The sequence below is a fragment of the Ambystoma mexicanum genome, chromosome 10, assembly GCF_040938575.1.
Source record: "Ambystoma mexicanum isolate Mex_15411 chromosome 10, UKY_AmexF1_1, whole genome shotgun sequence".
Lineage (NCBI taxonomy): Eukaryota > Metazoa > Chordata > Amphibia > Caudata > Ambystomatidae > Ambystoma > Ambystoma mexicanum.
The window spans coordinates 850,914,143-850,937,548 of NC_090932.1; positions in this window are offsets into that span (position 1 = coordinate 850,914,143).

Consider the following 23,406-nt stretch of genomic DNA (forward strand, 5'->3'; position numbering starts at 1 on the left):
AAAAGACATGGAAAGTTCAGATAAGGAATCTTCACTTGTGGCTAAGATTGCTGAAGTGAATGTTGAAAGATAGCAATCTGTATCCAGTGAACCTGAAGGATTACAAAGGTAACCTGAAACTGGTTGTGAGAATTAAGAGACTTGAACTGATTGCACATTTGAAAGCTGCAATAGCTTGGGGAAGAGAACCCTAAGACGTTTGGAAGTGTGTTGTAGCCTTGGGGAAGAGAACCCTGAGGCCTTTTTGCAACTGTGTTGTCTACTTGGGGAAGGAGACCCCAAGGTCTTTTTGGAACTGCTTTGAACTTTGGGGGACGGGAGCTGGAAAGTAAGCCTGGAGCTGTATGAAAGGGGAGCTGGAAAGTAAGCCTAGAGCTGGACAAAGGGGTAGCTGGAAAGTATGCCTGGAGCTGTACGACGGGGTAGCTGGAAATTATTCCTGGAGCTGTTTGAATGGGGATCTGGAAAGTAAGCCTAGAGCTGGATAAAGGGGGATCTGGAAAGTAAGCCTAGAGCTGGATAAAGGGGGATCTTGAAAGTAAGCATAGAGCTGGATAAAGGGGGATCTGGAAAGTAAGCATAGAGCTGGACGAAGTGGTATCTGGAAAGTAAGCCTGGAGCTGTACGAAAGGGGAGCTGGAAAATAAGCCTAGAGCTGGACAAAGGGGTATCTGGAAAGTAAGCCTGGAGCTGTTCGAATGGGGAGCTGGAAAGTAAGCCTAGAGCTGGATAAAGAGGGATCTGGAAAGTAAGCCTAGAGCTGGATAAAGGGGGATCTGGAAAGTAAGCCTAGAGCTGGACGAAGCTCAGAATTTTATTTAGAATGCTATTTCGTTTGTTGCTGACACCCCTACGCATTGTTTAGCTTTAGTTGTGAGGGCAAGTATAGTTTTTGGACATAAACAGATCTTTAAATTGAACTTACTGACTCAGACTGTCCTTAGTTTCTTTAGGCAGGGAAATCCCACCTTAGCATATGGTAAATTATGCCTTACACCATCCTGAAACTTAAGTTAATAAACCTGTTTTGTTTGAACTGTGAATCTGTTGTCTGTGTCTTGCTTCATGATGTCTTCACAGTACCCCCATGCAATCCAACAATGTCAAGACCATCTTAAAATACCACATTCCCTACGTTTTCTGAGTTCATTTTGTGAATTAGAAAACCACCCACTTTTCTTTAGCATTTATTTTATATCTGCCATAACCAGATATTATGGCAGTTATCAAAAATATGCTAACAAATCGATACACTACACACCTCTATTCGGCACTCTCAAACCGATGGAACTTCTCAAACACTTTAATCTGAACAATTATCTCTGACCGAGTGTTGAAGCATATGCATTGACTTGTAATGAGTTGGTTTCCTGCGCCCTGCTCATGACCAGGCCCACACCTCCAGCCTCAAGGGGAAATTCTCCTTTCAAGACTGGTAATAGAGGAAAGCCTAGGGATGTCCTGGATATTTTGAGGGAAGGCTGGTAAGGATCCCAGGGAGCAGATCAAGGGCAGATCAAGATATTAGCAAATGGCGTCAAGCCGCCCACCGAAGGCTACAGCTTATTCAATCCCTTCCTCAAATGACATCTCTAGGATAAGTGATAGAATTGCGTGTCAATGCATCCAACACATGCCCATTAAGTATGAATAATGTTAGAAGCATTTCAGACATTTGCTGCGGCAATCCAACCCACCAAAACCTGCAGCCAGGCTTTGGGGCACATATCCCTCCAATCTGGCATTAGCAAGTCCTGTGAATGATTACCAAAAACGCTCGAAGTTTTACTGTCAGCAAATCGCCTCTGGCTACATGCATGTGGGATGCAAAGTCACAGAGTTCAGAACTCGACTCTTGCCATGCAAATGTTTATGCCTATCCTTGGATATAGGAGCGATGTGAGTAGGCCTTTGGTTTGCTGATGTTAGTGAAAGTTGTACAGGCCATAAAAACATTGATGCTGTCCTCTCGTCCTAGAGGACGCCGCGTTTTATTATTCTCATTGGAAACGTACAAAAATAACATACTTTTCATAAATAAAATGAAAATCAATATTCTTTAGCTACACATTATTCAGAGAATTTTGCACAGGGAGCCATATTTCACCAAATATTTACTATCTCCTTAGTCCATGCTAATTATATTCTCTGCATAAAATAATTATATTAAGTCACTAAATCATGAATCCAAGTCTAATTGGACCTTTTGCTTTCCAGTCTGGCAAAATCTACTTAGGTGCTAAAACAATTCCTTTGACTAGAAGTCTCTAGTAGGAACCAACGCAATTCCCGGATCCTCTAAAGAATATTTAGAGGCCATCAAAGGGATGGGTTTAGTGTATGCCACACACCTTTGAACAACCTTTTCTCAGTGGCTATTTGCATGGCAATCTACATCTAACCCTTTATGTACTGAAAGCGAGAGCTGGACCTAGTGAAAGGAAGCTGGTGCACCAACTGTTTAAAAGTACTGGAAGAGTGTGCCTACTAAAACATATATAACACGTAAAAAAGACTGTAATGAAATCCCACGACGTGTAACCGCAGGGTACCACTGTAGTGTATAGGAATTCGTGAGTCTTGTAGTGCTTGACTCGAATGCCAGCACAAGCAATGCAATAGATGATTTGACTCACCTCAAGCCGTCAAGCATCCTCAGCCATGGCCCATGAGTGGAATAAAGCCAAGTCAGTATATGTCCAAATTGACTCGTACGTGGCTCGAATCGGCTTGATCAACTTCAAACCAATAGATGTCTCTTGCTCAAATGGGATTAAAGAGGTCTTCGAACAAAGAACATACATTGACTTTAATCCGTTCATTCTTTTCCGAGTCATGGCAAACTATTGAATTGAGCCGTGTTCATTTGGTGCGACCTAGTCGGGAAAATGAAACTACGTTTCCTTTTTTTGTCTCTAGGTGCAGACTGAGCGAGAGAAAAGCTGAGCAGAGAGAGGGAAGGAGCTGTGCTGTCTGTGTGTTGTAACAGGGTCAGGATATAGCCCTGTCATGGAACCCAAATAATACCACTCAAACTATGATAGACTGCCTTCCAGGGCAATGCCAGAGCCAAAGGTGGAATGAGGGAGCTAACATTGACCATCATCCATGGCTCTGGGATATGATTGGAGTAGCACGTGGGTATTAGAAGCTCTTTACCTAACCTAGTGTTTATTAACCTCTGTCTTGCTCAGGTCTCTTTCTAATTTTTCAAGTGATTATCCGAGGCATAGGGAACAGAGTGAACTGGTGTCTTGACACAAGGGACTACAGCTACCAGCATGCGCCAGACTTCTGACATACCACATTTAAAATGAATCCCAGGAAGCAGCGCAATCCAGAGAAAAACTCAAAGAACCACAATGCACCTGAGTCAGATGGACAAGAATTGGAACAGGAGGAAATACGTGGTTGCTGTGGTATAAATAAACTATCCCCACACACACACACATTCAGGATCAGAGTGAGATAACCAGCTCCTTACCCAACAACCCCTAGACTGACTACAGGGGGGCAGTGGTTCAGTGGGGGCAGATCTGGACCTAGCAAGAGACTACACAATTCTAGGGGAAATCAGGGACCATTTACCAAACCCTTTTGGACAAGGACCTACTGGGTACAGGAGGGAGCAAGAGGACAAACCTTGCCAGTGCCTGCATGGCAGGCTGGACTGAAATTGAGGATGAAAGGGGGCGGAGGGGTGCATGAGGACTTGCAGGACAAGTTCCAATGCACAGGGGGAGGAGTTGGCAATAGATCAGAAAGAGATTGTCCCAGAGAACTGGCAGACTCAAGTACTGAATAGGCTCTCAGAGCACTTTCTAGTCAGGAATGGGATGGGTATAACATGCAGGGGGAGCCAGTCCGCAGTGAAAGGGCTTCAAGTGAGGTCAGATGAGATTAAGGAGTACCAAGGAATTGGAGAGGAGTGTGCAGTAGGTGGAGGACTTGGAGGAGAATGTTGACATTTTTGGAGAGACAACTAAGCTAAGGATTGGGAGTGGGAGAGTGATACCAATTGGTTTGTATGTATGGATATGTGTGTGTGTGTGAGAGAGAGAGAGGGAGAGTGAAATATAAATAGGAGAGGGAGGGAGAGGGGAAGGAATGAAATCCAGAGAATTAGGAGGAGTGGTGAAAGGAGAGAGGTGGAGAGTGGAGATAGAAGTTCGAGGAGTATGACTCACCCCATGATGGGGAAAGAGGGTAGAGAGGCAGAATGAAAGGAAGAATAAAAGGCAGTGTGATATCAAGGGGAGGTGGAGAGTGAAGGCAGAAGTGAGAGTGGAGATAAGAGCAGAAATGGGGAAATAGGGTAGAGAGGCTGAGTGATAGGTGGAGTGCGAGGCAGAGGTACAGTATAAAAGAGGCGTGTCTCGAGAGAGTGACAATAGGTAGTGAAAGACTGTCACAAGAAGAAGAGCACAACTGGGCAATCAGACTCCTTGGCTTAGGTCAACTATGAAGACCCTGAGGGACGCAGAAACATAAGGCAAAAGTCTTTAGCCCCACCCCCACTAGGTTGGGGCTCACTTAGGCATGGGGTGCATCAAGAACTCTGGGAATAAGTGCCTGGGCTAGAGAGGTGGGAGCCCCTTAGAGTTGGAAAGAAAACATTGAGGGCTTGTATGTAGACTGGGACCACAAATACCTTTTCTTGTAGGGTGTTTTATAATAAACACTGAAGGCATATTTACATCATGGCATGACTTATTGAGAACCTTGTCACGGTGTGAAGTGGGTGGGCTAATTACTTTTTTGGCAAAATAGAGACAGCTGAAGGGACTGGGCAAATCTTCAGGAAGTATAGATTGGAGATTCACGTGCTTTCCTTCTTTCCCCCAACCCAGCAGAACCCTGGGCAAATGCAGCAGAAGCCACTGCCATAGGCTCTCGAAGTTCATCTGCCTATAATAACCATACTACTTCTGCAGCAGGGGGAGGGGAACGCAGGAAGAGCGCAAACATCAGGGAAGGCGGATCAGTAACGTGGTTCAGGGTCTCCTGGGTAGGAGACCTAATGGAGACAGGAGTCATAATGTCAGTGTTTCTTCAGTATCCCCAGCAGCAGCCACACATACCGCTCTCATCCACCCATGGATATGCTCACATCAACCTGTACGGAAGCGCACCCCCCGCCCCCCGAAGGAAGCAGGGTCTGCCAGCTGTCCTGAAATGTTTTTCCCAGTTAGCACTTGGGACAACCGTGAGAGACAGGGATGATGCCAGTGTGGCACAGCTGAAGCACTTGCATGTAACCACATAGCAAACCTATGATAGCCAGGCTCAGTGAAAAATTCCCATGTATTTGAGTTTTGTCAAAGTTTCCATTCCCCGGTATTTATCCTTCCCTTACAAAAAAATTGAGAACGAAAAATCAAAAGAAATGGAAAAATATGCTGATTTTGTTGTGTAACCTATACGTATTGTAGTAATTCTGGTTATTATTTTTAACTATTTCAACAGTAATCATTTTTTAAACACCGTTTTCTGAGGGACATACACATTCCAGGCACTATCAGGGAGTGGGAAACAAATTATTTTCTGAGGGCCACAAAGATATATTGGTCCCATTGAAATATTGTCAAGGTTTGTCCCTTGTATGAAAGGAATAACTTGAAAAATTAATGTATGTCATTCCTTTAAGTGACGTTTCAGCTTGAATTCTGTTATGGGTCAGCCTTGAAAGTTGCACATTGAACATGTTTTAACCATTATCCCTTGCATTATCGGGGATACAAGAAGTCTTGTCTCGCCAGTTAGTCTCCCCATCACACCATGGTTTGGACTATGTAAGGAACGCATGGTGGCAACAGTAAAGACAAACAGAAGTGATCACAGTTCAAGGGTGTTTATTGAACAATGGATACAGGGTGGAAAAATGCCTAACCTAAATATAAGATGGGTGCCAGTGTCTCCTATCAGGTGAAACATAAGGCAGTCCTAGTGGTGTTGTTACATAAAAGGGCCTATACTAAAATAATAGTATTGCCAAGTCCTTACAACTAATTACAGAAAGAGTGTGGGATAGGATTTCAATAAAGAAAGAAGTGTTCCAAATAATAAGTCAGGATGTGATTGCCAGGGGTCTCCCTTCCCCACGTTTTTAGCACAGGACAAGGTGGGACCTTGGAGCACAGTGCACATGCTTGGGCTTTCTCAGCACGAGCCGACAGTTCCGTTCCAGCTATCAGGCTCTTCAATGGCAAAGTGTCTTTTTGATAAAAGTCTCTTGCTTTCAAGGCCTGATGTATCCAACAAACGCAAAGTTATTTTCCGAGTTCACGTTGGGTGATGGCTTCACCACTGGTTCCCCTTCTAATGGGTGCTGACTCCTCACATATCGTATTCAGCTAATCAATTGAACAGTTCCTTTCTCAATGAACTTTGGGTGAGGACTTTCCACCCTTGGATCTCCCTCGGCCGGGCTCAGACCCACTTGACAAGGGGGACAATTCACTTCCCCATGTCTTCCAATATCGGTTTACTTTCATGATTCATAATGTCCTTTTAAACAGTACTTCAGACTTCATCTCTTCCCTCGTCTGGGTTCACGTTTGCCAACTTCTACAAACAGTGCACTGTACTTTGGGACTTTGGACTTTGCCCCTTTTTGTTAGCATCCCCCTGCCAGGTTCACTCTTGCCAACCTTTTACCAAACAGTTCACTATCGAACTTTAGACTTCATCCCATCTCGTTAGCATCCGTCCACCTGGTACACTACTTGCCAACTTTAACACACTGTTCATATGCTCATTTCACCAAGCAGGACCATTTCCCTTATCTTCGCAATCATCTATCGGTCAAAGACTTTCAATGGTACAGAGGAATTTACAAGACCCCTGCATGACCACTTTGACCACCTTTTCACCTCTTCCCAAGGGCTTCTAGTTATGGTAGTTTCTTCCATCGGGTAATCACCCAGCATTTCCTGCCTGAGCACCCTCGTGGTGCCAGACTCCTCTGTTGCTGGGTTACCCCCTTTTCCCTCAATCATATCTTTAAGCTTTTCAAAGTCCAAATTAGCTGTTAGCTACTTTTCGTTCAACACAGTTTGGTTTCTTATCTGCTCTCCCCTCGACTCAACGGCTGTGATGAACTGCTTGGCTTTCTTCTCCTTCGAGCCAAGGTTGGTACCACCGAGACAAGCTTTCCTCCCTGGCTTGGCAATCAGTGGAAGAGAGTTGTGGTACCATTGACACCTGCTATAACACATGCTTTTGTTTGTGATCTTATGTTTCCATTTGCAGAGGTTTCATGGGCCTGGATCGGAAAGGGCAAGGTCACTTTTTCCCTTGTCACCCTCTTGTTATTTGCCGTCCGTCGCCGCCTTTTTGAATTTCCGTGCTGAGTTAGCTTTCAAGTTGTGCGGTCTGCCTTGCTTCTCGTGTGTTTTCGTGCTCCACCTTTTATCCCTAAGGGGAAGAAAACAGGCCGTCGAGTGTGTCCGATTCTGGTTAATTTTCGGACTTTGCCTACCCTGGGTTTGGGGCATGTCAGGTAAACAGTTTTATTATTAGTCGGTTTTCTTTTGTGGGTTAAAACCGTGTTCGTGTCGGAAAGGGGAGGGGTTGGTGTGTCTGATTGTCCTACGTGGTAGGATGGGGAAAAGGTGTTATATGGAATTACAACTCGTCATACCAAGGGGGCTAATCAACTTAGAAGGATGAGATGGGTAGAGTTTGGGCAATAAGTGGCAATAACTGGGTTTATGATCGTGAAATGAACAGGGACGAGTGTGGAAACAGTAGTGTTTTGTTAAAGCAGGTTGGGAGTTTGGGAAATAATAATCAGAGGGACAGTGAGAAGAATGACTGGGAGTACTTGGGTAGGCAACAGTAAAACAGGTATTCTGGAAGATGTAGTTTCCCATGGTAGCAGTGTTTGGATTCCTATTTGGTTTACCAGATGCAGAGGGGTTGTTGAATTTTGGTAAGGGAAATTCATAGGGTGGAAGGGAGGTTGATCTAGAACTCTGTATAAAAACCTCTGAGATTTGGTCCTCCTCGTCTTCTTCCACCATGATGTACCGCGTCTCACCTGTGGTATTTCCCTGAGCATAACCCTGGGTTCCGCTACCCAGGTGATCCTCCCCCAATGGTCCACCGCCAGGAACTGGATCCAACAGTGATCGGCGTGTACTGGCCACCTGAATAAGGGATTCCTGGGATCTACTTGGGAGAGCACCCCTAGGTTTCTCACAACACCCTTTACCTTTGGATATAGTCGCTATGTTGACAAATAAGGGATCTAAGTGAAGTGAAGTGATTTAGGGTGCTCACAATGTTCAATTAACTGGTTAAGTGAGAAACATGAGTGTCTGTTGTTTCCTGTAGCAACTGAAATGTATTTGCCTGGACTGACTTGTGTATTATATTTATTTATGACTAATTATTATATAGGGAAGAGCATCAGAGCGATGTACATATTACACATACAATAAAACACATACAATGCAATTACAATAATTAATAACCATTTTGAATTAAATTATATAAAAGCAAATCATGAAGATAAAACAAGATTACAAAACTCTGATATAAAGCAGCATTCATAGCCACATTTTAAGGCCTTTCCAGAACCTCAAGTGCAAAGACATTTTCTGTATATGAATCCGCAAAGCATTCCAGTAAGTAGCTGCTGCACAAAAAAAGGATATTTTCAAGGTGCAGGCATAGTTAAACATGTAAACCTCTAAGTATAGAGAATCATAATTGCGTAGGCATCTCAAACCCAAAGAGATAGTTAAAGGAATGGTTCGGTCAAAAATTTTAATTGTCCCTACGGGTCGGCCATGTGTTTTTAAGCCTAAGTCGCACGATTTTAGAAAAATTTCCTATGGATCTTACCCGAGTTTTCGTCCATTAAACGCACGTGAAAACAGGCACCAGGGCGCTGCCATTTTGTGATAATCCTATCACTTGCCCGATCGCCCTGGCTGACCTGCTTTTGCGGCACTAGATCATATCCCCTGCCCCTGAGCCTGTCATTAGCAGACTCGTACCGCCCATTTCACAACGCCAAAGCACGTCACGTGTCAACAATCGCTGCGCTTGAGCTAATGACGTGTCGCCATGGAAACGGCAGGAAGCCTCTTTACTCAATAAGTATAAACAGACCGATTCACAACACACAGCAGCAGATTTTCGATTCCATTCCTCTCTGTGTGTTACTTTGAGTATTCTGGTACTCGTTTCTGTGCTCTGGCAGCTACCTTTGCCGCTTGTAGCCCGTGTGAACACCTGGACCATCGCTATAAATTATTTTAGTTTGTTTACCACACAATGGCTACAATAATGCCCTACATGTACGAGCCTGAGTATACCGAGGAGGAACTACTGGAAAGGGAAACACGCGAAAATGATGGGGCTTCGGACGGTAGTTGGCAGGACGAATCAACGGATGAAGACACTGGACCTAGTCGCATGGACCGTGTTTCCACCTGGTGCACATGCAATCAGTGCGAGCTAATGCCAACCGAGGAGGAGAACTGCTGCTGCTGTGAAAACTCGGGATGCGGGGCCTACATCTCGGAAGGCGAGCCACGACCTCAATGCATCACCGAGCTGCCAGACTTCAGGGCAGCCTGCCTCACACGGTCCGTGTTGAGCATAATGATGGTGCTTATGCACGAACTTCGCGCAACTGTTTATCCTCGTAATCCGAGTAACGAGTAAGTATAATCTGCTTGTGATGCCACTCCTATTTCATGGTCTTCTACTATGTCCAAAATTACATATACATATCATGTTAACGCATGAAAGTCGTTCAATAGTGTGCAGTCTCTAGATAGCATTTGTCCAAGCAGAATGCCATTAGTTACAATAATTGTCATTGACAACAAACGTTTAATAAACTTATCTTGTTCATTTAAAAACAGTTTTTATCAATCTTTTCACAGGTGGTACCGGCTGGTGGCCTATCGTTCCTTTACATGGTGGCTTTACGGGAGGCTTGGACACCGCGTTCGAAGAGTAATACCCGCCTGTGCCGTTCGTGCCCTAAGAGAAACTTTCCCGAGTGACAGCGGTCAGTACATTTTCCCTCGCGGTGCTGCAACCTGACCTGTACAATGTGTAAAGTCTTGTATTTTTGAGCCATCAAAATAAGATACAAAATAAAACACCACATATATTTCAACAACGGTTGTTTCGATTTTTTTAAATGAATGAAGTGTGTCTCCATGCAAGGATGGACGTCAGACATCTGTGCTCCGAATGGGTGAAGGTCAGGTCTCTGTGAAGCGGGGTGGTCACTATCTTAGCTAACATAATATATTCTCAATAATGCATGCACTAAATAACACTTGTTCAAAGTCTATCAGTAGGTTATGTCTCTATAAAAGTCACACATATATCTATACTATCAATTAACACACTTTTTGAAGTGTGGGTCTGTGCTCACAAGAATCTCCGGTATGTGTCATTTGTTATTGATAGGCAACAATATACTGTGGTAGGGGTCTAATGTTAGTTGGGGATCTGCTACGTGGGCATCATGGCGTGGTCAGTGGTCTGGCACATGAAGAGAATACCTTGCAGGGACACAGGGCCAGAATGGCAGTAAGTTTCCACTGGCGAGGGTGCGTGGGCAAGGACACGTTTGTGGAGATGAATGAGCTATGTGCTTAGTTCAGGCTGGTTCACATGCAGGACAGTGATCTCAGAGGAAGATTGATGTGTTACATTTATTAGCTGTTGTAAATACCTCCGGAGTTTTCCAGTCAGAGTGGGAACAAGGGTGGGGGCCAGGTGCTCTGCGCGCTGTACTATCGCAGTGAGGCCTGGACATCAAGATGGAGTTGAAAGGGGGTACAAAAATGGATGCCTCGTGTCCTGCTCAGTGGTCCCATTTACGCGAATGTCAACCAAAGTTAACATCACATAAGGGCAAGGGGCGAACCCACTACTGGAGGCACTTGGTCCGAGTTTCTACTGAGAAGTAAAGGATGAGAGGGGCCTGATGGCCCCTCGCTCCCACACACTTGCCTGCACGCCCACCGGCCCATCCATTCACCCCCCGTCCCCTATCAAAGGCATTTCACACCCATGGATGAGCGCTGCCATGGTGTGCTGTCAGGGGCGATAACGGCCAAGGTGCCAAACACCATGTACACTTCAAAAGGTATCCCACACCAAAGGGGCAATCGCTCACATGGCCTCCTCAGACCCGTGTCTCCAGGCAGGCCTCCCCTGACGCTGGCCGCCCCCCTGCAAACCACATAATACCACGACATACACACGTCATTCATTCACAAACACACCCCTGTTTCTAAAACTTTATAAACCACTTGATATGTCTCATGAGAACATCTTTGTGCTTTGCAAGTCAACTCCTTAACGTTCTACCTGAGAAGCACTGAGATCTATGCTAATCTGCTCGTCGTCGTGCCATCTGTGACCGCTTCGAGCAAACTCGTCAGTCTGCTACCTGTGGCCATCTCCTGCAACATACTGCTCGGCCTGCTGAATCCAACTGTTTGTTGGTCAAGGTAAGGCCATGTATCCTAGTCATATTTCGGTCATTTTTAAATTTCTATCTATTTGCGATTAGAATACCCAATAGTGGTTTGTTCATTTGGCTCATTGCTATTGACTTGAGTTTCAATTTTTATGCTATCGATAGATCTATTTATTTTCATCTGTGTCAATTGTCATCGAATTGCATCCTTCGGGGGTCCAGTCTATAATGTAAGCATGTTTCCTTCTCGTGCAAGACAGAACATCCAAGGGACGAGTCACATGTTCAGAGTTTAGTCACATCATTTACAAATGTCTGCAACTTATGCAAACACTAAGCCGCACATGATGAACTTGTATAGTTCCGGCGAGTAAAACAAACTTTGCATTGAACATTGTATGGTTCATTTACTCCTGTATCACATTTTTATTCATCAAGATTGTTTAATAATGTCGATATTTACTTTTCAGAATTTTCAACAATGCCTGCCTGTTCGATTAGCGGTTGCCCTTCGAAGACCCATGCTAAATCTCAAGGCACTACAATGCATGTATTCCTGAAAACTGTTGATCGAATAAGAAAATGGGTCAGACATTGCGGATATCCACTGCATGAGCTTGAAAGTAGAGTCCAACAAGTCTTTGAGGACAAGAGGGGTGATCGATACCACATCTGCAGCCGGCACTTTCCCTCAAACATGTACGCCACATCTTGGGTAACAAAGAAGAATAAACGGTGAACAACACGAAAATTGCTTGCAAACGCTATTCCCACTCTATTCGTCCACATTCCGCCACTGGTGAGTCAAGTGTCCGTTTTTAGCTTTAGGCCTTGCGGTAGTTTCCAATTTGTAATACTTTCGACATTGATATGAGTGTATAGCTTTTTGAATAATGACATTTATCAATATATTATTTTTAGATTTCATAACCCACAAACGAAATCTATATATGGGCACAGGGAACTGTACTATATTGCACATTTTCAAATGCATTACTCAAGTGTTCTGTCTCCTTGCATGGCAATTTTAAATATTGGCATTTCATTATCAAATAATAATTTACCTTTGCAACTGCTTGACTATCCCTTGAATCTGAAGCAAGAACATTCTACTTCCGTGACGTGCTCGCAGTTATCAACCACTTCTGGCACGTATCAGGTAATCTTACTTGGCTATTCCGTTACAGACTTGTTTTATGCATGTCAAGTAATAGTTTTTATGTATCGTGTGATTAGTTTACCAATTGTTTGGTTAGTACTTTCCAATTGACATACACCTTGGTTGACGTCCATTGGTGTTTGTTTTCAGTTATAATTAGTGTTATCCATACTAATGCAAGTACTGTCTTTCAGGGAGATGCTGAAGCATCCACCACATTGACAACAGCCCTAGATGTTCTTCAGCAGCACGAGGTATGGATACTGACTGCTCCATCGACCGTGATCATCAGGACTGGAACACTTGTCGTTTGTTCTAAACCATGTTTCATTCGTGGTTAGCCATTGATATGTACCTGTGCGGTCGACCCCAAGTGTGTGTTATGTTTTCAATATTGTAATCCTTACTAATGCAAATACTATGTTTCAGGCAGTTGTTGAAGCGTCAACCCCCGCACTTGATGCGGAACCTGACATTCAAGTAATTCCAGGGGAAGTGGAAGTGGGACCATGCGGATACGAATCGGCGCAACAGCTTTCGGAAGTGCGCACTACATTTACAACATCCCTAGATATTCTTCAGCAGCACGAGGTATGGATACTGACAGCTCCATCGAGCATGATCATATAACATGATTCCATTTGCTATACTTTCTTCCCTATTAACGCAAGTACTGTGTTTCAGGGAGACGATGGAGCTTCCACTACAATCACAACATCCCATTTAGATGATGCAGATGTAAAGAAATCGGCGAAATAAGTCAATTAAATCGGATCATATTTATATGTACCTGTGCCGTCGACCCCAAGTGTGTGTATGTTTACAATATTGAAAACCATACTAACGTAAGTACTGTGTTTCAGGGAGTTGCTGATGCATCCTCTCCAATACAATCCTTAATGGCAGTCCATGCAGAGCCAGAGGTATGGATACTGACAGTTCCATCGAACTGGGTCATCAGAGCTCGAATACTTGTCGTTCGATTGTTCTACACAATGTTTAAATTGTGTTTAGCTATTGAGATGTACCGGTGTGTTCATCCTCACGTGTGTTTTATGCTAACAATATTGTGATACATAGTAATGAAAGTACTGTGTTTCAGGGAGTCGATGGAGCCTCAATCCGTGCTGTCCATGCGGATACATAAAATATAGTCGTTGCAGCGCAACAGGAAGGGAAGAGATGCGGAAACGAATCGGAGCTACAGCGTGCAGATGTTGAAGGTCGAGTCAAAAAAGTTGCAAAGAAAAGAAACTAAAATAAGGTTAGTTACAATCAGTTCATAACTTTAGAAATTCTTTTGTGCTGGGGACTATTTTATGTTTTTTTCCAGTCAATTGTACTATACTTTATCTTGTGTTTAAACTGAACATCCCTTTTCCAATCTGTCTTCTAGTTACCCATGGATGTACGAACTATACATACACAGATAGTGAAGCGAATGAGAGATGTTGCTTGCCAGACCATTTACACTATGGAGGAACTATTATTTCAGACGCCGCATGTTGAGACTAGAGATGCTCATGTCCAATGGCCAGAACATGAAATGAATGTGTCTGGAGAATCCAGTAAAGTTGTAATGGACCATTGCTACAGTGCGACTGCAACACCACAAGAAGATGACACTGAATGTATTGAAGATAGCTCTGAAGTAGTCGCAGATCAATTCACACAATCTACACCCACCAAAAAATTGCCACCAAAACAGCTGTCGACATTGTTGTGTTCTCCCATCAATGTTGAAGTAACAGATGTTGAAATGACAGAGAATGAACCAGCAGCAGCATTCACCGATGCATCAGAACCTGATATCGGCGATATTTCTTTCAATGCTGCTGATATGTCCTCAACGATGCAGTCTGAAACAAGTGTGATGCCAGATGACAGTCTAATGAAAGAGGGCAACTACATAGTATTCAACAGTTGTTTGATGGATATTATAAGTATGCTGAAATGTGGGCATTCCGCCAGAGGGAAAATATGTCGGAAGCCATTGATTCATGTGACTCGTCAAAAACAAGGTAGTAACGTCACAATACATGCCGCCTGTAGATTAAATCATACTTTCTCATGGTCTGCACAACCGATGCTGGGGAAACTGCCAGCAGGCAATCTACTGTGTGCAGCTGCATCACTTTTTAGTGGCTCCAGGTTTAGAAAGTTAAAGTATTTCTTTCAGTTTGTGGGACTCCATTTCATTTCTAAAACCCAGTAATACAGATACCAACGTGATTATCTATTTCCGGCCATTAGTGATGCTTGGTAAATTGAACAATTGTCTCTAGCAAGTACATTTGAAGGCAAACGAATCAGGCTAGCCGGTGATGGACAGTGCAACAGCCCTGGATTTTCTGCCAAGTACTGCACCTACCACTTTCAGGACATGGATAGTAAGAAAATTGTGAGTTCCGTGGTCGTGCAGGTGTCCCAATGTAAATCCTCAGTGGCCATGGAGAAACTAGGATTTATAAAATCAGTGGAATATCTACAATCGAGGGGAATGCACATCGACCTCATAGCCACGGACAGACACGTTTCAATTGCTAAGACAATGTGAGAGCAGTTCCCACATATTAAACATCAATTTGATGTATGACATCTTGCTAAATCAATCAATAAGAAAATCTCGGCTGCAGGGAAAAAAAAAGGTTTGGAAAGTATTTCATAGTCATCCCAGTCTATCAGCAACCATGTTTGGTGGAGCTCCAAAACTTGTGAAGGGTCAGTGGAAATCCTACTTGAAAAATGGCGGTCACTGATGCACCACTGTACCAACGTTCACCGCTGGACAGAAAACCTACATTTCCACCAATGTGAACATGGCCCTTTGTCCCCAGAGGAGGCACGGAAGAAGAAGTGGTTGGTTCCATCTTCACCCACACACAAAGCCATTGAGAAGATTGTTTTCGATAAAACTCTATCAAGAGATTTGAGGGGGCTGACATAATTCTGTCACACAAGAGGTTTGGAAGTGTTCCACAATATGTGCCTAAAGTACAGGCCAAAGCGCTTGCATTTCAGCATGCAGGGCATGAAATATAGGACTCTACTTGCGGTCTTGGCCCATAAAGAGAATGTGTGCCGTGAACAATCTAGAACTACAGGTAATGTAGGGATGCTTCGCTACACTACGGCCTTTGCAAAAAGAAGTAAGCAATGGGTGATCAAACCTGTCTATGAGGAAATGGAGTTTGACTTTGTTAAAGGCCTTATTGTTGCTGTACTCGAGAAGCACAGATATGTTATTTTGAGCGTTTCTGTGCAGAGCACTGATGCATTGCCACCAAACATTGCCACTGTGCCATGTCCACCCAAAGAAGAACTCGTTGAGAAGTACAAATCCTGGTTTAAATCATTATAATCTGGTTGTCTTTTTGTAAAAAAAATGTATTGTACAGTGTACATACAAAGTATGCAAACCCTAACCCCTACCTTCACCATCCTGGGTGGCGAACAACCTGGGTGTCATCTTTGACTTCTCTCTCTATTCACCTCATATCGCTGACCTTGTCAATATGTGTATGTATATATTTTTGTTGATGTAACTAAGTTTCGCAATCTCATGTAAATGCTGCGCACTGTTAACCGAGGGGAGGCTTGCGTATTGCAAATAATAAAACAAACAAACAATAAATCTCACTTTCAACTGAACTCCTCGGGTATTTTATACTTTCCCTGACCTTCCCCCAAAAAGTCAATATCCCCATAGTTATGGTTCTGTAGGGCTGCAAAGCTCGCGGACAACGAAGACAAATTTGGGGGCCTTAGAATGCGCCAAGCGAGCCGTTGCAGATGGGAGAGAAGCCAGTTCGCATTTGCACATTGAGGCCCAGTACATAGATGGATTTGAAAATTCAAGTTCACAGATGGCTTTACTACGGGATGTTACAAAGTAAGAATGTATGCTAATTTCGAGTGAAGGTCAGCGGCTTTGATTTTCAGCTCGAGGCCTGAAGAGGCCCACAACTCGCACTGGCTGTATAAGGTTCTATTGTTTTTTGACCTTGAGAGACAGGGACCATGCCGAAAGGACTTCATTTGAAGTAGGTGGGCAATAACGTAAGAGACGATGAGGCAGAAAATTCTGAAACTAGACCGAGTTTCATGTTAGTTCAGTATACAAATAATCATTGTCACGAGCACAGTGGGATTTACGGACTGCATTACGCAGAGACACAATGGAAATTGCAAATATAATGTAAGTAACTCTTTAGACGCTATTATACCGGATTGAAGAATTAATGGATGAATGAATGAATGAATGAATGAATGAATGAATGAATGAATGAATGAATGAATGAAGAGCAAGTAAAACATTTGTGGGATCGTCTTTGTACCGGGCACATGGGCATGCAGGTCCACATTCCAAACGCATGTAGACAGTCGTTTCTGTTCTGACTTGAGTGTCGTGTAGACCGTTGAAACCTCCGTCCTCAAGTGAGGCACAGGGGAACTAAAAGAAACCCGCTGTGCAACCTTTAGGGCCACAGGTGGGAGATGTCACTTCCCGGATCCACGGAACCTCTGGAACACTGATGCTGCTGTCAAAAAGGAACAAGGTTAAGTACCAGGCAATTACAATATATCACGTTAACCAAAGGATCTGAATAGTCTTACCTATCTGGTGTTAGGAAAACCCAGGAAACCTAGGAGGGAGGTTCGAGACTCAGATGAGGCGGTCCCTAGAACAGTATAACCGCAGAATAGCGTGGATGCAGGATAAGCCACCTGTAGGACTGAAGGCGTGACTTGAATCCCAAGAGGGAAATGGCGTAGGAGTTCAGCAAGGTACCAAGGGATGATCCAAAGGCAAGTCAGGGTCATGTCCAAAATCCAGCAACAGGTAAACAGTTCCAAGCAAAGGTACAAAGGAGTATCCGAAGGAGTCCGAGATAGAGTTCAGAGATCAAGGTAAACAGTAGAGCAAAACGTAACGCCAAACAGGGTCTGAAGACAGCTGAGAAGCAATGAGTGTTCCGTGTCTCAAGCCTTATATACTGTGCGTTTCTGGGACATGTGACGTTTCTGGGTCATGTGACGTCCACCAAGGTCACGTGAGGAACGCCACTCTGGATCACGTGATCGGCGTGGAGATGTAACGCCGCCCCTTCTGCTGTATGTTCTCCATGGCAACTGCCAGTGCAGGACGGGTTGCAATCGAGCCCGTACACCATACCTGGTACGGAGCTTTCGGTCCTTTGGGTTAACCGAATCACATGAGCCTCGAACCCTGGAGGGAGGTGTTGGGGAAATGTGAGCAGTGTTCTGGTGTGCAGTGGATCGGTGTGCAGAGGATCGCCTAACATAGCCCCCCCCCAACGGCCCACGACCCCGTGGGCAGGACGGGTGATCCCTATGGAAGCGAGCTACCAACCGAGAGGCGTCAAGATCCAAGGCGGAAACCCAAGAACGTTCCTCCGGTCCGTAACCCTTCCAATCCACCAAATACTGGAGCCTACCCCATAACCAACGGGAACCTAAAATGGCCGACACTTCAAAAACATCAGGAGATGCCAGGGACACCGGAGCAACAGGGGCTCGGAGGCGGGAAGAATCAGGACAAGGCTTGAGGAGAGAGACATGAAATACAGGATGGATACGCCAAGAACTTGGGAGAACTAGACGAAAAGCCACCGGATTCACAACCTGAGAGATCACATACGGGCCAACGAAATGAGGTAGCAGTTTCCGGCAACCCACTAGGCGAAGGTGACGTGAAGACAACCACACTCTAGAACCCACCACCAGGGGAGGAGCAGCCAGATGCTTGCCGTCAACACGGGCCTTCATAGAAGCCTTTGCTTCAGTGAGATGGACCACAGTACTAGCATGAACAGCAGACAGATCCCTAAGACAAGCCGTGGCCACAGAATTCGAAGAAACAGAAGCATCAGGGACAGGCAAGACCTTGGGATGTTGGCCGTAGAGGGCGTAGAATGGAGAAAAACCTGTAGCAGAATGAACCGCGTTATTGTATGTGAACTCAGCAAGCCGTAAAACGCTCAACCAGGAGGTCTGTTGTTGCACTATAAGACACCGAAGATACTGCTCCATAGATTGATTTGTCCTTTCGGTCTGCCCATCAGTCTCAGGATGATAGGCCGAAGAATACCTGGTATCAATGCCCAGTAATTTAGTCAATGACCTCCAAAAACGAGAGGTGAACTGTGACCCTTGATCGGATACGATGACCGAAGGAAGTCCAAATAACACGAATACATGCTCAAAAAACAAGTCTGCCAAGACCGGGGCCGAAGGAATACCCATATAAGGAACAAAACGAGCCATTTTTGTGAACGTGTCCACCACCACCCAGATGGTGTCAAAACCTTGTAACTTGGGGAGATCGGTTACGAAATCCATTGTCAGTGTATGCCAAGGTTTTGGAGGTACCGTAAGCGGAAGCAGCAGCCCAACCGGTCGTCCTCTTCGATGTTTAGCCTGAGCACAAACAGCGTACGAATTGACATAGCATTCCACATCGCGCTTCATAGAGGGCCACCAACACCAGCGCTTTAGGAGATCCAAAGTGCGCTCTTGACTGGGATGGGCATTGAAGGGAGCATCATGAGACCACTCAAGGGCCAAATTACGAGTGTCAGGTGTGGGAAGAAACAGACGTTCATGCACGAAAGGCAAACCATCAGAATACACGGGGTCCCAATCTCGCAATTGGTCAGAATGATTGCTAGTCCAAGATCGTACAGAATCTATCAATGGCAAACGAGGGAGTGCAGAGACAAATCACATGACTCTTTCCGAGAACAGTGTCAGGGAAGGTAGGCAACTCGACCCCACCCGGGGAACGTGACAAGGCGTCCGCTTTTCCATGTGAGGTTCCAGGACGATGCATAATATGGAAATCAAAAGAGGAAAAGAAAAGATGCCACCGGACCTGTCTGCTATTGATGCACTTCAATGAGGCCAGATCCTGTAGATTTCGATGATCTGAGTATACAGTGATTGGATGCTTAGCCCCCAGAAGATGATGGCGCCAGACACGAAAGGCGTCCATGACAGCCAGGAGTTCCTTCTCCGTTACGGTATAATGGGTCTCAGTATTGGTGAACTTACGGGAATGGTATGCCACCGGGTGCAATTTGCCTGTTGTAGGACATGTCTGAGACAATACCGTACCAAGAGCAAAAGAAGAGGCATCTGCCTCAACTATGAACGGAAGATCGGGATTGGGGTGCTGGAGCACCGGTGCAGTAGTGAAAGCGGTTTTCAAAGCCTCAAAAGATTCCTGATGTTCCCTCTGCCATCGATAGGGTACCTGAGGGAAGGTCAGGGCCGTGAGCGGGGCAACAATTGTGGAAAAAGAGGAAATAAAACGCCTATAAAAGTTGGCGAAGCCCAAAAAGGCCTGCAGGGACTTGAGTGTTTGAGGTACTGGCCAATCTAGGACTCTAGGACTGCTTTAACCTTGGATTCGTTCATGGATAACGCCCCAGGGGTAATGTGGAATACCAGAAACTCAACAGACGTTTTATAGAACTGACATTTCTCGGGTTTGGCAAATAGGGAATGTTCCCTCAGATGGGATAATACTTCTCGGACATGCTTTACATGGTCATCAAGATTACGTGAAAAGATCAAGATGTTGTCCAAATACACAACCATGTATACATCCAGAATGTCCCTGAATATGTCATTCATAAAACGCTGGAATTTTGCCGGGGCATTACATAGGCCGAAAGGCATGACTAGGTATTCATACAAGCCGTAACGGGTACAAAAAGCAGTTTTCCACTCATCGCCCTCGTGAACGCGCACTAGATTGTATGCACCGCGAAGATCCAGCTTGGTGAAAACAGAAGCATGAGATAAGTGGTCCAGAAGGGGTGTGATTAACGGAATTGGATATCTATCCTTTTTCGTGATAACATTAAGACGCCGATAATCCACACAAGGACGTAAATCCCCCTCTTTCTTAGGTACAAAAAATATAGGGCTTGCAGCTGGTGAAGTAGAGGGGCGGATGTGTCCTAATCGTAGGGCGTTCTGTACATACTGTTTCAATGCTTGTTCTTCCGAAGGAGACAAGGAATAAATCCTGCCCGAAGGAATGGTGGAATCAGGGATTAATTCAATTGGGCAGTCATATGGTCTGTGTGGAGGAAGTACCTCGGAAGAACCACGATCGAAAACTGATTTGAATGCTTTATACTCAGATGGAATCCCTGACACCACCCCCCCAAAGGTATGGGAATTCACAACCTCTGATCCATCATCATTCAGTGTGAGTTGAGCTAAGGCTCCCAAGGCCCGAGAAGGAGTATCGGTTGCTTGATGGGTTGGGAGACAATCGTTCTGACAAATCTCAGACTCAAAGAGCACCGTGCCTGATTGCCAATTAATCAGAGGATTGTGTTCACGTAACCATGGTATTCCTAATATGATACCGAATTGAGGTGTGGTAATCAAGTCAAAACTTAACGTCTCTGTGTGAATGTCTTGTATGGTCAACAATAGAGGTGCAGTTTGGTGTCTAACAGGACCAGAGACTAGCGTAGTGCCATCTACGGCCTGAACAGGTTCAGGTCGGGTTTTTACCACTAAAGGTAGATTGAGGGAATGGGCTAACGCAATGTCTATGTAGTTCCCAGTAGCACCTGAGTCAATGATGATCGTGACTGCATGAGAAACACCTGTAGAGGGACAAAGAGTGGCTTTTACAAAGATGGGTTGAACACGAGCAAAGGCAAGAGGGGTACCCGGAGATGAAGACTGAACACTCGACCTGATCTCCGGATCTAAGGTCGAGCTGTCCGAAAAACCTGATTCTTCTTGGGACGTCGAGGACATTCCTTCACATAATGTCCCGTGGTGCCACAATAAAAGCATGCATTATCCACCCTTCTACGTTCTCTCTCAGATGTTGTAATAGGGCTACGTAAACCTCCTACTTGCATAGGTTCTTCCGTACTAGAAGCAGGGGTACTGACGACTGTAGGGTGGGAAGAAACCCCCAACTCAGCTCTACGCTCTGATCGCCGTGCATCTACCTGCAGAGCAAGATCCACTAGTTCCTGATATTGAGTGGGCATGGAAGGTATCACTGCTAAAGCATCTTTCATTACGTTATTCAACCCCCTATAAAAGATAACTGCCCGCTTGCTTTCTGGCCATGATGTCTCGGCAACCAATTGATTGAACCGAGTGATGTAATCTATCAAAGTCCCTCTGCCCTGAGTTAGTTCTAACAACTCCAAATCCCTAGACTGTGCCTTGTGTCTGGTATCAAAGACTCGAGACATTTCTAGAACTAACAAATCAAAATCATAAAGAACCGGGCTATTATTCTCCAATAAAGGATTAGCCCAAGCGGCAGCAGTCCCGGCCAAATGGGAAAGGGCAAAGGCAGCTTTAGCAGTGGAATTAGAAAAAGGTCTGCACAAGAAATGTAATTTGCACTGATTGATGAAGGTCCTGAATTTCTTGGGGTCACCTTGATAAAGTTCAGGAGCGGCCAGGGGGGAAGGGGTTGGGAGGACCACCGGAGTTGGAGCTGGGGTATTTGCCAAGGGAGGAGGTGTGGTTGAAGTGCTAGCATCTCCGAATTCAGGGTCTGCAGGAAGAGAATGCTGAACACTCTGTATGGAATCTAATCTTTGGTGAATCACCGTATTTGCGGCAGCCATATCTGCCCTTAATACTGTAATCGCCTGGACTAAAGCAGCTATGGGTTCTTCCGTGGATCCCTGCATTGTCTAACACGACTATACGGCTTCTCAGTCTGTTCTGACTTGAGTGTCGTGTAGACCGTTGAAACCTCCGTCCTCAAGTGACGCACAGGGGAACTAAAAGAAACCCGCTGTGCGACCTTTGGGGCCACAGGTGGGAGATGTCACTTCCCGGATCCACGGAACCTCTGGAACACTGATGCTGCTGTCAAAAAGGAACGAGGTTAAGTACCAGGCAATTACAATATATCACTTTAACCAAAGGATCTGAATAGTCTTACCTATCTGGTGTTAGGAAAACCCAGGAAACCTAGGAGGGAGGTTCGAGACTCAGATGAGGCGGTCCCTAGAACAGTAGAACCGCAGAATAGCGTGGATGCAGGATAAGCCACCTGTAGGACTGAAGGCGTGACTTGAATCCCAAGAGGGAAATGGCGTAGGAGTTCAGCAAGGTACCAAGGGATGATCCAAAGGCAAGTCAGGGTCGTGTCCAAAATCCAGCAACAGGTAAACAGTTCCAAGCAAAGGTACAAAGGAGTATCCGAAGGAGTCCGAGATAGAGTTCCGAGATCAAGGTAAACAGTAGAGCAAAACGTAACTCCAAACAGGGTCTGAAGACAGCTGAGAAGCAATGAGTGTTCCGTGTCTCAAGCCTTATATACTGTGTGTTTCTGGGACATGTGACGTTTCTGGGTCATGTGACGTCCACCAAGGTCACGTGAGGAACGCCACTCTGGATCACGTGATCGGCGTGGAGATGTAACGCCGCTCCTTCTGCTGTATGTTCTCCATGACAACTGCCAGTGCAGGAAGGGTTGCAAACGAGCCCGTACACCTTACCTGGTACGGAGCTTTCGGTCCTTTGGGTTAACCGAATCACATGAGCCTCAAACCCTGGAGGGAGGTGTTGGGGAAATGTGAACAGTGTTCTGGTGTGCAGTGGATCGGTGTGCAGAGGATCGCCTAACAGTTTCTCATTGTGTGTTAACCTCGATTTATTTTGTTAGATTTCACATTGATGTTAGAGCCGAACATTCTCCATTGCACTATCCTTGCAAGCAAATAGTTTCTGATCGGCCGTAATAAATAAAATAAATAAT